This window comes from Amia ocellicauda, chromosome 14, assembly GCF_036373705.1.
Source record: "Amia ocellicauda isolate fAmiCal2 chromosome 14, fAmiCal2.hap1, whole genome shotgun sequence".
Taxonomy (NCBI): domain Eukaryota; kingdom Metazoa; phylum Chordata; class Actinopteri; order Amiiformes; family Amiidae; genus Amia; species Amia ocellicauda.
In genome coordinates, this window is record NC_089863.1 from 7,010,553 (window position 1) to 7,026,421 (window position 15,869).

General features: G+C 48.2%; 17 non-coding genes across 17 annotated transcripts; 7 read left to right on the top strand and 10 right to left on the bottom strand.

The window, feature by feature from the left end:
• Positions 1-63: 63 nt before the first annotated feature.
• On the bottom strand, positions 64-145 carry trnas-gcu (transfer RNA serine (anticodon GCU)). Its single transcript has one exon. It is a non-coding gene; the product is annotated as a tRNA-Ser (tRNA).
• A 580-nt stretch (positions 146-725) lies between these two features.
• On the top strand, positions 726-807 carry trnal-aag (transfer RNA leucine (anticodon AAG)). The gene has a single exon. It is a non-coding gene; the product is annotated as a tRNA-Leu (tRNA).
• A 1,039-nt stretch (positions 808-1,846) lies between these two features.
• trnas-gcu (transfer RNA serine (anticodon GCU)) lies at positions 1,847-1,928 on the bottom strand. The gene has a single exon. It is a non-coding gene; the product is annotated as a tRNA-Ser (tRNA).
• Positions 1,929-2,508: 580 nt separating this feature from the next.
• trnal-aag (transfer RNA leucine (anticodon AAG)) lies at positions 2,509-2,590 on the top strand. The gene has a single exon. It is a non-coding gene; the product is annotated as a tRNA-Leu (tRNA).
• Positions 2,591-3,629: 1,039 nt separating this feature from the next.
• Positions 3,630-3,711, bottom strand: trnas-gcu (transfer RNA serine (anticodon GCU)). Its single transcript has one exon. It is a non-coding gene; the product is annotated as a tRNA-Ser (tRNA).
• A 580-nt stretch (positions 3,712-4,291) lies between these two features.
• Positions 4,292-4,373, top strand: trnal-aag (transfer RNA leucine (anticodon AAG)). The gene has a single exon. It is a non-coding gene; the product is annotated as a tRNA-Leu (tRNA).
• A 1,039-nt stretch (positions 4,374-5,412) lies between these two features.
• On the bottom strand, positions 5,413-5,494 carry trnas-gcu (transfer RNA serine (anticodon GCU)). Its single transcript has one exon. It is a non-coding gene; the product is annotated as a tRNA-Ser (tRNA).
• Positions 5,495-6,837: 1,343 nt separating this feature from the next.
• Positions 6,838-6,919, bottom strand: trnas-gcu (transfer RNA serine (anticodon GCU)). Its single transcript has one exon. It is a non-coding gene; the product is annotated as a tRNA-Ser (tRNA).
• Positions 6,920-7,499: 580 nt separating this feature from the next.
• Positions 7,500-7,581, top strand: trnal-aag (transfer RNA leucine (anticodon AAG)). The gene has a single exon. It is a non-coding gene; the product is annotated as a tRNA-Leu (tRNA).
• A 1,039-nt stretch (positions 7,582-8,620) lies between these two features.
• On the bottom strand, positions 8,621-8,702 carry trnas-gcu (transfer RNA serine (anticodon GCU)). Its single transcript has one exon. It is a non-coding gene; the product is annotated as a tRNA-Ser (tRNA).
• Positions 8,703-9,282: 580 nt separating this feature from the next.
• On the top strand, positions 9,283-9,364 carry trnal-aag (transfer RNA leucine (anticodon AAG)). Its single transcript has one exon. It is a non-coding gene; the product is annotated as a tRNA-Leu (tRNA).
• A 1,039-nt stretch (positions 9,365-10,403) lies between these two features.
• Positions 10,404-10,501, bottom strand: trnas-gcu (transfer RNA serine (anticodon GCU)). The gene has a single exon. It is a non-coding gene; the product is annotated as a tRNA-Ser (tRNA).
• A 1,354-nt stretch (positions 10,502-11,855) lies between these two features.
• On the bottom strand, positions 11,856-11,937 carry trnas-gcu (transfer RNA serine (anticodon GCU)). The gene has a single exon. It is a non-coding gene; the product is annotated as a tRNA-Ser (tRNA).
• Positions 11,938-12,517: 580 nt separating this feature from the next.
• trnal-aag (transfer RNA leucine (anticodon AAG)) lies at positions 12,518-12,599 on the top strand. Its single transcript has one exon. It is a non-coding gene; the product is annotated as a tRNA-Leu (tRNA).
• A 1,039-nt stretch (positions 12,600-13,638) lies between these two features.
• trnas-gcu (transfer RNA serine (anticodon GCU)) lies at positions 13,639-13,720 on the bottom strand. The gene has a single exon. It is a non-coding gene; the product is annotated as a tRNA-Ser (tRNA).
• Positions 13,721-15,075: 1,355 nt separating this feature from the next.
• On the bottom strand, positions 15,076-15,157 carry trnas-gcu (transfer RNA serine (anticodon GCU)). Its single transcript has one exon. It is a non-coding gene; the product is annotated as a tRNA-Ser (tRNA).
• Positions 15,158-15,737: 580 nt separating this feature from the next.
• On the top strand, positions 15,738-15,819 carry trnal-aag (transfer RNA leucine (anticodon AAG)). The gene has a single exon. It is a non-coding gene; the product is annotated as a tRNA-Leu (tRNA).
• The last annotated feature ends 50 nt before the right edge of the window (positions 15,820-15,869 follow it).

Here is a 15,869-nt window from a genome sequence, read left to right on the forward strand (position 1 = left end):
GGAAAGAGATGAACACTTTATTGAGGCAGCATCATTGCTCTTCTGTAAAAGGCTGCCGTGATCCGACGAGGATGGGATTCGAACCCACGCGTGCACAGCACAATGGATTAGCAGTCCATCGCCTTAACCACTCGGCCACCTCGTCTGCAGAGAGCGCTCCCCGTTGACATGCAAAGTACATTTCAAGAAAAGTAACGTGTGAAATGGAACGACGAGGTGCAACTAGGAAAGCACCATGACTTTAATGGCTAAAGGAAGTTGGCAACGGTGGGATTCTAACCCACGCCTCCAAAGAGACTGGAGCTTAAAGGAAGCGCCTTAGACCACTCGGCCATGTTACCACAAACAGCACGATGTCTACGGTCACACCTGCTTCAGTCGTCTCATGTGGTGGACGCTTCTGCGTATCAACATTTTCAACAGCGCTGTTGACCTTTGCTGCTGTTGAAGATGCACCGAGTACATTAAGCATGAAAACATCCCAATCTGTACGGGCTCGAAAGGATTGTATTGTGACCCGCACATACTGCGCAGTGGACTCGTAGTCTGTTTGCACGCAGACACAAGACTTCACCTGAATCGACGTCTTTTGACGAAACTAGATTAAATGCATAGGATTTGATCATTGAAATCATCATGACAATAACTTCATACATACATGCATGCGTGCATGCATGCTTACATACATCCAGACATACAAAGCGGTAAGACAGGGCCTTTCCCCGGGTAGCGTGGCCGAGCGGTCTAAGGTGCTGGATTAAGGTTCCAGTCTCTTCGGAGGCGTGGGTTCAAATCCCACCGCTGCCAGCAGCCATGTTTTTGCCCGTCTTCAACGACCTGGTTGACGACTTTGCTAGGTTTCAGCAAGACTCCCAGGCGGCATCCAAATGAACCAAAAACACACAGTGGTCTGTATACAGTTGTGAATGTGGCCCCACAGGATCTTAATGCAGTGTTTCGTAGATGAAGGGTCAAGACCGGGGTCGTGGATGGAAAAGCGCCGCACGCAACCTGGGAGCAGAAACACACAGACGCACACATGACGTTCATTACTTATGGCCCAAGTACCCGAGGAACGCTTGCTGATGGAGTGCAGGTGGACCCAGGGGCGTTGTGCGGCGCTGATTCCCTCAAACGAAAACAAATGATAATAAGGCACACGTGCAAGCTTAATAATAACAGTTGGGAATAAGAAATGAGACAATGAGGTGAAAGCAAATCAAAACACAAAATAAAAGGCAATATAATGCCAACCAAAATACACAACCATATTGAATAGAGAGAAGCGAATGATGAATGTAATAAAAATGAGAGATTAGAAGAGCTCATTAACACCGTCCGAAACATGAACTTTACATTCCTGATGCTATCTGGGCTGTACGTGCACCTTCCCCAAGGGTGAGAGCTTTGCCTCTTGTTTTATGGAGGTGTAGATCTTAATGTCATTGCTTTCGTTTCATTCCATGTTCTAATTGCACCAAGGTGTGGCTCTTTGGCTGCTGAAGTGCCCACCAGTAACTTGGGCTTTGCGGGGAATTGATTGAGGGTGGTGTGGTCACTTGAAATCTTGATAGTGGGGCCTTTTCTCATATACCTCGCCCCAGGACCAAAAATTCAGCGCTGGCATTTCAGCCACACCAGCCCCCACCCAAGACCAAAAGCAAGCAGACACGCCCTGCACCCTCGCAGGCCATCTCCCACCATGCACACCGCCACCCCGGCTATTGCACTCGAGGGTAATGACAACATTTTGAGACAGGACGGAACAGGATTGCAACGTAATGGAAAGAGATGAACACTTTATTGAGGCAGCATCATTGCTCTTCTGTAAAAGGCTGCCGTGATCCGACGAGGATGGGATTCGAACCCACGCGTGCACAGCACAATGGATTAGCAGTCCATCGCCTTAACCACTCGGCCACCTCGTCTGCAGAGAGCGCTCATCGTTGACATGCAAAGTACATTTCAAGAAAAGTAACGTGTGAAATGGAACGACGAGGTGCAACTAGGAAAGCACCATGACTTTAATGGCTAAAGGAAGTTGGCAACGGTGGGATTCTAACCCACGCCTCCAAAGAGACTGGAGCTTAAATGAAGCGCCTTAGACCACTCGGCCACGTTACCACACACAGCACGATGTCTACGGTCACACCTGCTTCAGTCGTCTCATGTGGTGGACGCTTCTGCGTATCAACATTTTCAACAGCGCTGTTGACCTTTGCTGCTGTTGAAGATGCACCGAGTACATTAAGCATGAAAACATCCCAATCTGTACGGGCTCGAAAGGATTGTATTGTGACCCGCACATACTGCGCAGTGGACTCGTAGTCTGTTTGCACGCAGACACAAGACTTCACCTGAATCGACGTCTTTTGACGAAACTAGATTAAATGCATAGGATTTGATCATTGAAATCATCATGACAATAACTTCATACATACATGCATGCGTGCATGCATGCTTACATACATCCAGACATACAAAGCGGTAAGACAGGGGCTTTCCCCGGGTAGCGTGGCCGAGCGGTCTAAGGCGCTGGATTAAGGCTCCAGTCTCTTCGGAGGCGTGGGTTCAAATCCCACCGCTGCCAGCAGCCATGTTTTTGCCCGTCTTCAACGACCTGGTTGACGACTTTGCTAGGTTTCAGCAAGACTCCCAGGCGGCATCCAAATGAACCAAAAACACACAGTGGTCTGTATACAGTTGTGAATGTGGCCCCACAGGATCTTAATGCAGTGTTTCGTAGATGCAGGGTCAAGACCGGGGTCGTGGATGGACAAGCGGCGCACGCAACCTGGGAGCAGAAACACACAGACGCACACCTGACGTTCATTACTTATGGCCCAAGTACCCGAGGAACGCTTGGTGATGGAGTGCAGGTGGACCCAGGGGCGTTGTGCGTCGCTGATTCCCGCAAATGAAAACAAATGATAATAAGGCACACGTGCAAGCTTAATAATAACAGTTGGGAATAAGAAATGAGACAATGAGGTGAAAGCAAATCAAAACACAAAATAAAAGGCAATATAATGCCAACCAAAATACACAACCATATTGAATAGAGAGAAGCGAATGATGAATGTAATAAAAATGAGAGATTAGAAGAGCTCATTAACACCGTCCGAAACATGAACTTTACATTCCTGATGCTATCTGGGCTGTACGTGCACCTTCCCCAAGGGTGAGAGCTTTGCCTCTTGTTTTATGGAGGTGTAGATCTTAATGTCATTGCTTTCGTTTCATTCCATGTTCTAATTGCACCAAGGTGTGGCTCTTTGGCTGCTGAAGTGCCCACCAGTAACTTGGGCTTTGCGGGGAATTGATTGAGGGTGGTGTGGTCACTTGAAATCTTGATAGTGGGGCCTTTTCTCATATACCTCGCCCCAGGACCAAAAATTCAGCGCTGGCATTTCAGCCACACCAGCCCCCACCCAAGACCCAAAGCAAGCAGACACGCCCTGCACCCTCACAGGCCATCTCCCACCATGCACACCGCCACCCCGGCTATTGCACTCGAGGGTAATGACAACATTTTGAGACAGGACGGAACAGGATTGCAACGTAATGGAAAGAGATGAACACTTTATCGAGGCAGCATCATTGCTCTTCTGTAAGAGGCTGCCGTGATCCGACGAGGATGGGATTCGAACCCACGCGTGCACAGCACAATGGATTAGCAGTCCATCGCCTTAACCACTCGGCAACCTCGTCTGCCGAGAGCGCTCCCCGTTGACATGCAAAGTACATTTCAAGAAAAGTAACGTGTGAAATGGAACGACGAGGTGCAACTAGGAAAGCACCATGACTTTAATGGCTAAAGGAAGTTGGCAACGGTGGGATTCTAACCCATGCCTCCAAAGAGACTGGAGCTTAAATGAAGCGCCTTAGACCACTCGGCCAGGTTACCACACACAGCACGATGTCTACGGTCACACCTGCTTCTGTCGTCTCATGTGGTGGACGCTTCTCCCTATCAACATTTTCAACAGCGCTGTTGACCTTTGCTGCTGTTGAAGATGCACCGAGTACATTAAGCATGAAAACATCCCAATCTGTACGGGCTCGAAAGGATTGTATTGTGACCCGCACATACTGCGCAGTGGACTCGTAGTCTGTTTGCACGCAGACACAAGACTTCACCTGAATCGACGTCTTTTGACGAAACTAGATTAAATGCATAGGATTTGATCATTGAAATCATCATGACAATAACTTCATACATACATGCATGCGTGCATGCATGCTTACATACATCCAGACATACAAAGCGGTAAGACAGGGCCTTTCCCCGGGTAGCGTGGCCGAGCGGTCTAAGGCGCTGGATTAAGGCTCCAGTCTCTTTGGAGGCGTGGGTTCAAATCACACCGCTGCCAGCAGCCATGTTTTTGCCCGTCTTCAACGACCTGGTTGACGACTTTGCTAGGTTTCAGCAAGACTCCCAGGCGGCATCCAAATGAACCAAAAACACACAGTGGTCTGTATACAGTTGTGAATGTGGCCCCACAGGATCTTAATGCAGTGTTTCGTAGATGCAGGGTCAAGACCGGGGTCGTGGATGGAAAAGCGGCGCACGCAACCTGGGAGCAGAAACACACAGACGCACACCTGACGTTCATTACTTATGGCCCAAGTACCCGAGGAACGCTTGCTGATGGAGTGCAGGTGGACCCAGGGGCGTTGTGCGGCGCTGATTCCCTCAAACGAAAACAAATGATAATAAGGCACACGTGCAAGCTTAATAATAACAGTTGGGAATAAGAAACGAGACAATGAGGTGAAAGCAAATCAAAACACAAAATAAAAGGCAATATAATGCCAACCAAAATACACAACCATATTGAATAGAGAGAAGCGAATGATGAATGTAATAAAAATGAGAGATTAGAAGAGCTCATTAACACCGTCCGAAACATGAACTTTACATTCCTGATGCTATCTGGGCTGTACGTGCACCTTCCCCAAGGGTGAGAGCTTTGCCTCTTGTTTTATGGAGGTGTAGATCTTAATGTCATTGCTTTCGTTTCATTCCATCTTCTAATTGCACCAAGGTGTGGCTCTTTGGCTGCTGAAGTGCCCACCAGTAACTTGGGCTTTGCGGGGAATTGATTGAGGGTGGTGTGGTCACTTGAAATCTTGATAGTGGGGCCTTTTCTCATATACCTCGCCCCAGGACCAAAAATTCAGCGCTGGCATTTCAGCCACACCAGCCCCCACCCAAGACCCAAAGCAGGCAGACACGCCCTGCACCCTCACAGGCCATCTCCCACCATGCACACCGCCACCCCGGCTATTGCACTCGAGGGTAATGACAACATTTTGAGACAGGACGGAACAGGATTGCAACGTAATGGAAAGAGATGAACACTTTATTGAGGCAGCATCATTGCTCTTCTGTAAAAGGCTGCCGTGATCCGACGAGGATGGGATTCGAACCCACGCGTGCACAGCACAATGGATTAGCAGTCCATCGCCTTAACCACTCGGCCACCTCGTCTGCAGAGAGCGCTCCCCGTTGACATGCAAAGTACATTAAAAGAATAATAACGTGTGAAATGGAACGACGAGGTGCAACTAGGAAAGCACCATGACTTTAATGGCTAAAGGAAGTTGGCAATGGTGGGATTCTAACCCACGCCTCCAAAGAGACTGGAGCTTAAACGAAGCGCCTTAGACCACTCGGCCACGTTACCACACACAGCACTATGTCTACGGTCACACCTGCTTCAGTCGTCTCACGTGGTGGACGCTTCTGCGTATCAACATTTTCAACAGCGCTGTTGACCTTTGCTGCTGTTGAAGATGCACCGAGTACATTAAGCATGAAAACATCCCAATCTGTACGGGCTCGAAAGGATTGTATTGTGACCCGCACATACTGCGCAGTGGACTCGTAGTCTGTTTGCACGCAGACACAAGACTTCACCTGAATCGACGTCTTTTGACGAAACTAGATTAAATGCATAGGATTTGATCATTGAAATCATCATGACAATAACTTCATACATACATGCATGCGTGCATGCATGCTTACATACATCCAGACATACAAAGCGGTAAGACAGGGCCCTTCCCCGAGGAACGCTTGCTGATGGAGTGCAGGTGGACCCAGGGGCGTTGTGCGGCGCTGATTCCCTCAAACGAAAACAAATGATAATAAGGCACACGTGCAAGCTTAATAATAACAGTTGGGAATAAGAAATGAGACAATGAGGTGAAAGCAAATCAAAACACAAAATAAAAGGCAATATAATGCCAACCAAAATACACAACCATATTGAATAGAGAGAAGTGAATGATGAATGTAATAAAAATGAGAGATTAGAAGAGCTCATTAACACCGTCCGAAACATGAACTTTACATTCCTGATGCTATCTGGGCTGTACGTGCACCTTCCCCAAGGGTGAGAGCTTTGCCTCTTGTTTTATGGAGGTGTAGATCTTAATGTCATTGCTTTCGTTTCATTCCATCTTCTAATTGTACCAAGGTGTGGCTCTTTGGCTGCTGAAATGCCCACCAGTAACTTGGGCTTTGCAGGGAATTGATTGAGGGTGGTGTGGTCACTTGAAATCTTGATAGTGGGGCCTTTTCTCATATACCTCGCCCCAGGACCAAAAATTCAGCACTGGCATTTCAGCCACACCAGCCCCACCACAAGCAGACACGCCCTGCACCCTCGCAGGCCATCTCCCACCATGCCCACCACCACCCCGGCTATTGCACTCGAGGGTAATGACAACATTTTGAGACAGGACAGAACAGGATTGCAACGTAATGGAAAGAGATGAACACTTTATTGTGGCAGCATCATTGCTCTTCTGTAAGAGGCTGCCGTGATCCGACAAGGATGTGATTCGAACCCACGCGTGCACAGCACAATGGATTAGCAGTCCATCGCCTTAAACACTCGGCCACCTCGTCTGCCGAGAGCGCTCCCCGTTGACATGCAAAGTACATTTCAAGAAAAGTAACGTGTGAAATGGAACGACGAGGTGCAACTAGAAAAGCACCATGACTTTAATGGCTAAAGGAAGTTGGCAACGGTGGGATTCTAACCCATGCCTCCAAAGAGACTGGAGCTTAAACGAAGCGCCTTAGACCACTCGGCCATGTTACCACACACAGCACGATGTCTACGGTCACACCTGCTTCAGTCGTCTCATGTGGTGGACGCTTCTGCGTATCAACATTTTCAACAGCGCTGTTGACCTTTGCTGCTGTTGAAGATGTACCGAGTACATTAAGCATGAAAACATCCCAATCTGTACGGGCTCGAAAGGATTGTATTGTGACCCGCACATACTGCGCAGTGGACTCGTAGTCTGTTTGCACGCAGACACAAGACTTCACCTGAATCGACGTCTTTTGACGAAACTAGATTAAATGCATAGGATTTGATCATTGAAATCATCATGACAATAACTTCATACATACATGCATGCGTGCATGCATGCTTACATACATCCAGACATACAAAGCGGTAAGACAGGGCCTTTCCCCGGGTAGCGTGGCCGAGCGGTCTAAGGCGCTGGATTAAGGCTCCAGTCTCTTCGGAGGCGTGGGTTCAAATCCCACCGCTGCCAGCAGCCATGTTTTTGCCCGTCTTCAACGACCTGGTTGACGACTTTGCTAGGTTTCAGCAAGACTCCCAGGCGGCATCCAAATGAACCAAAAACACACAGTGGTCTGTATACAGTTGTGAATGTGGCCCCACAGGATCTTAATGCAGTGTTTCGTAGATGCAGGGTCAAGACCGGGGTCGTGGATGGACAAGCGGCGCACGCAACCTGGGAGCAGAAACACACAGACGCACACCTGACGTTCATTACTTATGGCCCAAGTACCCGAGGAACGCTTGCTGATGGAGTGCAGGTGGACCCAGGGGCGTTGTGCGTCGCTGATTCCCTCAAACGAAAACAAATGATAATAAGGCACACGGGCAAGCTTAATAATATAAGTTGGGAATAAGAAATGAGACAATGAGGTGAAAGCAAATCAAAACACAAAATAAAAGGCAATATAATGCCAACCAAAATACACAACCATATTGAATAGAGAAAAGCGAATGATGAATGTAATAAAAATGAGAGATTAGAAGAGCTCATTAACACCGTCCGAAACATGAACTTTACATTCCTGATGCTATCTGGGCTGTACGTGCACCTTCCCCAAGGGTGAGAGCTTTGCCTCTTGTTTTATGGAGGTGTAGATCTTAATGTCATTGCTTTCGTTTCATTCCATCTTCTAATTGCACCAAGGTGTGGCTCTTTGGCTGCTGAAGTGCCCACCAGTAACTTGGGCTTTGCGGGGAATTGATTGAGGGTGGTGTGGTCACTTGAAATCTTGATAGTGGGGCCTTTTCTCATATACCTCGCCCCAGGACCAAAAATTCAGCGCTGGCATTTCAGCCACACCAGCCCCCACCCAAGACCAAAAGCAAGCAGACACGCCCTGCACCCTCGCAGGCCATCTCCCACCATGCACACTGCCACCCCGGCTATTGCACTCAAGGGTAATGACAACATTTTGAGACAGGACGGAACAGGATTGCAACGTAATGGAAAGAGATGAACACTTTATTGAGGCAGCATCATTGCTCTTCTGTAAAAGGCTGCCGTGATCCGACGAGGATGGGATTCGAACCCATGCGTGCACAGCACAATGGATTAGCAGTCCATCTCCTTAACCACTCGGCCACCTCGTCTGCCGAGAGCGCTCATCGTTGACATGCAAAGTACATTTCAAGAAAAGTAACGTGTGAAATGGAACGACGAGGTGCAACTAGGAAAGCACCATGACTTTAATGGCTAAAGGAAGTTGGCAACGGTGGGATTCTAACCCACGCCTCCAAAGAGACTGGAGCTTAAATGAAGCGCCTTAGACCACTCGGCCACGTTACCACACACAGCACGATGTCTACGGTCACACCTGCTTCAGTCGTCTCATGTGGTGGACGCTTCTGCGTATCAACATTTTCAACAGCGCTGTTGACCTTTGCTGCTGTTGAAGATGCACCGAGTACATTAAGCATGAAAACATCCCAATCTGTACGGGCTCGAAAGGATTGTATTGTGACCCGCACATACTGCGCAGTGGACTCGTAGTCTGTTTGCACGCAGACACAAGACTTCAACTGAATCGACGTCTTTTGACGAAACTAGATTAAATGCATAGGATTTGATCATTGAAATCATCATGACAATAACTTCATACATACATGCATGCGTGCATGCATGCTTACATACATCCAGACATACAAAGCGGTAAGACAGGGCCTTTCCCCGGGTAGCGTGGCCGAGCGGTCTAAGGTGCTGGATTAAGGCTCCAGTCTCTTCGGAGGCGTGGGTTCAAATCCCACCGCTGCCAGCAGCCATGTTTTTGCCCGTCTTCAACGACCTGGTTGACGACTTTGCTAGGTTTCAGCAAGACTCCCAGGCGGCATCCAAATGAACCAAAAACACACAGTGGTCTGTATACAGTTGTGAATGTGGCCCCACAGGATCTTAATGCAGTGTTTCGTAGATGCAGGGTCAAGACCGGGGTCGTGGATGGACAAGCGGCGCACGCAACCTGGGAGCAGAAACACACAGACGCACACCTGACGTTCATTACTTATGGCCCAAGTACCCGAGGAACGCTTACTGATGGAGTGCAGGTGGACCCAGGGGCGTTGTGCGTCGCTGATTCCCTCAAACGAAAACAAATGATAATAAGGCACACGGGCAAGCTTAATAATAAAAGTTGGGAATAAGAAATGAGACAATGAGGTGAAAGCAAATCAAAACACAAAATAAAAGGCAATATAATGCCAACCAAAATACACAACCATATTGAATAGAGAGAAGCGAATGATGAATGTAATAAAAATGAGAGATTAGAAGAGCTCATTAACACCGTCCGAAACATGAACTTTACATTCCTGATGCTATCTGGGCTGTACGTGCACCTTCCCCAAGGGTGAGAGCTTTGCCTCTTGTTTTATGGAGGTGTAGATCTTAATGTCATTGCTTTCGTTTCATTCCATGTTCTAATTGCACCAAGGTGTGGCTCTTTGGCTGCTGAAGTGCCCACCAGTAACTTGGGCTTTGCGGGGAATTGATTGAGGGTGGTGTGGTCACTTGAAATCTTGATAGTGGGGCCTTTTCTCATATACCTCGCCCCAGGACCAAAAATTCAGCGCTGGCATTTCAGCCACACCAGCCCCCACCCAAGACCCAAAGCAAGCAGACACGCCCTGCACCCTCGCAGGCCATCTCCCACCATGCACACCGCCACCCCGGCTATTGCACTCGAGGGTAATGACAACATTTTGAGACAGGACGGAACAGGATTGCAACGTAATGGAAAGAGATGAACACTTTATTTAGGCAGCATCATTGCTCTTCTGTAAAAGGCTGACGTGATCCGACGAGGATGGGATTCGAACCCATGCGTGCACAGCACAATGGATTAGCAGTCCATCGCCTTAACCGTCCATCGCCTTAACCACTCGGCCACCTCGTCTGCCGAGAGCGCTCCCCGTTGACATGCAAAGTACATTTCAAGAAAAGTAACGTGTGAAATGGAACGACGAGGTGCAACTAGGAAAGCACCATGACTTTAATGGCTAAAGGAAGTTGGCAACGGTGGAATTCTAACACACGCCTCCAAAGAGACTGGAGCTTAAACGAAGCGCCTTAGACCACTCGGCCACGTTACCACACACAGCACGATGTCTACGGTCACACCTGCTTCAGTCGTCTCATGTGGTGGACGCTTCTGCGTATCAACATTTTCAACAGCGCTGTTGACCTTTGCTGCTGTTGAAGATGCACCGAGTACATTAAGCATGAAAACATCCCAATCTGTACGGGCTCGAAAGGATTGTATTGTGACCCGCACATACTGCGCAGTGGACTCGTAGTCTGTTTGCACGCAGACACAAGACTTCACCTGAATCGACGTCTTTTGACGAAACTAGATTAAATGCATAGGATTTGATCATTGAAATCATCATGACAATAACTTCATACATACATGCATGCGTGCATGCATGCTTACATACATCCAGACATACAAAGCGGTAAGACAGGGCCCTTCCCCGGGTAGCGTGTGTAGCGGAGTGCAGGTGGACCCAGGGGCGTTGTGCGGCGCTGATTCCCTCAAACGAAAACAAATGATAATAAGGCACACGTGCAAGCTTAATAATAACAGTTGGGATTAAGAAATGAGACAATGAGGTGAAAGCAAATCAAAACACAAAATAAAAGGCAATATAATGCCAACCAAAATACACAACCATATTGAATAGAGAGAAGCGAATGATGAATGTAATAAAAATGAGAGATTAGAAGAGCTCATTAACACCGTCCGAAACATGAACTTTACATTCCTGATGCTATCTGGGGTGTACGTGCACCTTCCCCAAGGGTGAGAGCTTTGCCTCTTGTTTTATGGAGGTGTAGATCTTAATGTCATTGCTTTCGTTTCATTCCATCTTCTAATTGCACCAAGGTGTGGCTCTTTGGCTGCTGAAGTGCCCACCAGTAACTTGGGCTTTGCGGGGAATTTATTGAGGGTGGTGTGGTCACTTGAAATCTTTATAGTGGGGCCTTTTCTCACATACCTCGCCCCAGGACCAAAAATTCAGCGCTGACATTTCAGCCACACCAGCCCCCACCCAAGACCCAAAGCAAGCAGACACGCCCTGCACCCTCGCAGGCCATCTCCCACCATGCACACCGCCACCCCGGCTATTGCACTTGAGGGTAATGACAACATTTTGAGACAGGACGGAACAGGATTGCAACGTAATGGAAAGAGATGAACACTTTATTGAGGCAGCATCATTGCTCTTCTGTAAGAGGCTGCCGTGATCCGACGAGGATGGGATTCGATCCCTCGCGTGCACAGCACAATGGATTAGCAGTCCATCGCCTTAACCACTCGGCCACCTCGTCTGCAGAGAGCGCTCCCCGTTGACATGCAAAGTACATTTCAAGAAAAGTAACGTGTGAAATGGAACGACGAGGTGCAACTAGGAAAGCACCATGACTTTAATGGCTAAAGGAAGTTGGCAACGGTGGGATTCTAACCCACGCCTCCAAAGAGACTGGAGCTTAAACGAAGCGCCTTAGACCACTCGGCCACGTTACCACACACAGCACGATGTCTACGGTCACACCTGCTTCAGTCGTCTCACGTGGTGGACGCTTCTGCGTATCAACATTTTCAACAGCGCTGTTGACCTTTGCTGCTGTTGAAGATGCACCGAGTACATTAAGCATGAAAACATCCCAATCTGTACGGGCTCGAAAGGATTGTATTGTGACCCGCACATACTGCGCAGTGGACTCGTAGTCTGTTTGCACGCAGACACAAGACTTCACCTGAATCGACGTCTTTTGACGAAACTAGATTAAATGCATAGGATTTGATCATTGAAATCATCATGACAATAACTTCATACATACATGCATGCGTGCATGCATGCTTACATACATCCAGACATACAAAGCGGTAAGACAGGGCCCTTCCCCGGGTAGCGTGGCCGAGCGGTCTAAGGTGCTGGATTAAGGCTCCAGACTCTTCGGAGGCGTGGGTTCAAATCCCACCGCTGCCAGCAGCCATGTTTTTGCCCGTCTTCAACGACCTGGTTGACGACTTTGCTAGGTTTCAGCAAGACTCCCAGGCGGCATCCAAATGAACCAAAAACACACAGTGGTCTGTATACAGTTGTGAATGTGGCCCCACAGGATCTTAATGCAGTGTTTCGTAGATGCAGGGTCAAGACCGGGGTCGTGGATGGACAAGCGGCGCACGCAACCTGGGAGCAGAAACACACAGACGCACACCTGACGTTCATTACTTATGGCCCAAGTACCCGAGGAACGCTTGCTGATGGAGTGCAGGTGGACCCAGGGGCGTTGTGCGTCGCTGATTCCCTCAAACGAAAACAAATGATAATAAGGCACACGGGCAAGCTTAATAATAAAAGTTGGGAATAAGAAATGAGACAATGAGGTGAAAGCAAATCAAAACACAAAATAAAAGGCAATATAATGCCAACCAAAATACACAACCATATTGAATAGAGAGAAGCGAATGATGAATGTAATAAAAATGAGAGATTAGAAGAGCTCATTAACACCGTCCGAAACATGAACTTTACATTCCTGATGCTATCTGGGCTGTACGTGCACCTTCCCCAAGGGTGAGAGCTTTGCCTCTTGTTTTATGGAGGTGTAGATCTTAATGTCATTGCTTTCGTTTCATTCCATGTTCTAATTGCACCAAGGTGTGGCTCTTTGGCTGCTGAAGTGCCCACCAGTAACTTGGGCTTTGCGGGGAATTGATTGAGGGTGGTGTGGTCACTTGAAATCTTGATAGTGGGGCCTTTTCTCATATACCTCGCCCCAGGACCAAAAATTCAGCGCTGGCATTTCAGCCACACCAGCCCCCACCCAAGACCCAAAGCAAGCAGACACGCCCTGCACCCTCGCAGGCCATCTCCCACCATGCACACCGCCACCCCGGCTATTGCACTCGAGGGTAATGACAACATTTTGAGACAGGACGGAAAAGGATTGCAACGTAATGGAAAGAGATGAACACTTTATTGAGGCAGCATCATTGCTCTTCTGTAAGAGGCTGCCGTGATCCGACGAGGATGGGATTCGAACCCACACGTGCACAGCACAATGGATTAGCAGTCCATCGCCTTAACCACTCGGCCACCTCGTCTGCAGAGAGCTCTCCCCGTTGACATGCAAAGTACATTTCAAGAAAAGTAACGTGTGAAATGGAACGACGAGGTGCAACTAGGAAAGCACCATGACTTTAATGGCTAAAGGAAGTTGGCAACGGTGGGATTCTAACCCACGCCTCCAAAGAGACTGGAGCTTAAACGAAGCGCCTTAGACCACTCGGCCACGTTACCACACACAGCACGATGTCTACGGTCACACCTGCTTCAGTCGTCTCATGTGGTGGACGCTTCTGCGTATCAACATTTTCAACAGCGCTGTTGACCTTTGCTGCTGTTGAAGATGCACCGAGTACATTAAGCATGAAAACATCCCAATCTGTACGGGCTCGAAAGGATTGTATTGTGACCCGCACATACTGCGCAGTGGACTCGTAGTCTGTTTGCACGCAGACACAAGACTTCACCTGAATCGACGTCTTTTGACGAAACTAGATTAAATGCATAGGATTTGATCATTGAAATCATCATGACAATAACTTCATACATACATGCATGCGTGCATGCATGCTTACATACATCCAGACATACAAAGCGGTAAGACAGGGCCCTTCCCCGAGGAACGCTTGCTGATGGAGTGCAGGTGGACCCAGGGGCGTTGTGCGGCGCTGATTCCCTCAAACGAAAACAAATGATAATAAGGCACACGTGCAAGCTTAATAATAAAAGTTGGGAATAAGAAATGAGACAATGAGGTGAAAGCAAATCAAAACACAAAATAAAAGGCAATATAATGCCAACCAAAATACACAACCATATTGAATAGAGAGAAGCGAATGATGAATGTAATAAAAATGAGAGATTAGAAGAGCTCATTAACACTGTCCGAAACATGAACTTTACATTCCTGATGCTATCTGGGCTGTACGTGCACCTTCCCCAAGGGTGAGAGCTTTGCCTCTTGTTTTATGGAGGTGTAGATCTTAATGTCATTGCTTTCGTTTCATTCCATGTTCTAATTGCACCAAGGTGTGGCTCTTTGGCTGCTGAAGTGCCCACCAGTAACTTGGGCTTTGCGGGGAATTGATTGAGGGTGGTGTGGTCACTTGAAATCTTGATAGTGGGGCCTTTTCTCATATACCTCGCCCCAGGACCAAAAATTCAGCGCTGGCATTTCAGCCACACCAGCCCCCACCCAAGACCCAAAGCAAGCAGACACGCCCTGCACCCTCGCAGGCCATCTCCCACCATGCACACCGCCACCCCGGCTATTGCACTCGAGGGTAATGACAACATTTTGAGACAGGACGGAACAGGATTGCAACGTAATGGAAAGAGATGAACACTTTATTGAGGCAGCATCATTGCTCTTCTGTAAAAGGCTGCCGTGATCCGACGAGGATGGGATTCGAACCCACGCGTGCACAGCACAATGGATTAGCAGTCCATCGCCTTAACCACTCGGCCACCTCGTCTGCAGAGAGCGCTCCCCGTTGACATGCAAAGTACATTTCAAGAAAAGTAATGTGTGAAATGGAACGACGAGGTGCAACTAGGAAAGCACCATGACTTTAATGGCTAAAGGAAGTTGGCAACGGTGGGATTCTAACCCACGCCTCCAAAGAGACTGGAGCTTAAACGAAGCGCCTTAGACCACTCGGCCACGTTACCACACACAGCACTATGTCTACGGTCACACCTGCTTCAGTCGTCTCACGTGGTGGACGCTTCTGCGTATCAACATTTTCAACAGCGCTGTTGACCTTTGCTGCTGTTGAAGATGCACCGAGTACATTAAGCATGAAAACATCCCAATCTGTACGGGCTCGAAAGGATTGTATTGTGACCCGCACATACTGCGCAGTGGACTCGAAGTCTGTTTGCACGCAGACACAAGACTTCACCTGAATCGACGTCTTTTGACGAAACTAGATTAAATGCATAGGATTTGATCATTGAAATCATCATGACAATAACTTCATACATACATGCATACGTGCATGCATGCTTACATACATCCAGACATACAAAGCGGTAAGACAGTGCCTTTCCCCGGGTAGCGTGGCCGAGCGGTCTAAGGCGCTGGATTAAGGCTCCAGTCTCTTCGGAGGCGTGGGTTCAAATCCCACCGCTGCCAGCAGCCATGTTTTTGCCCGTCTTCAACGACCTGGTTGACGACTTTGCTAG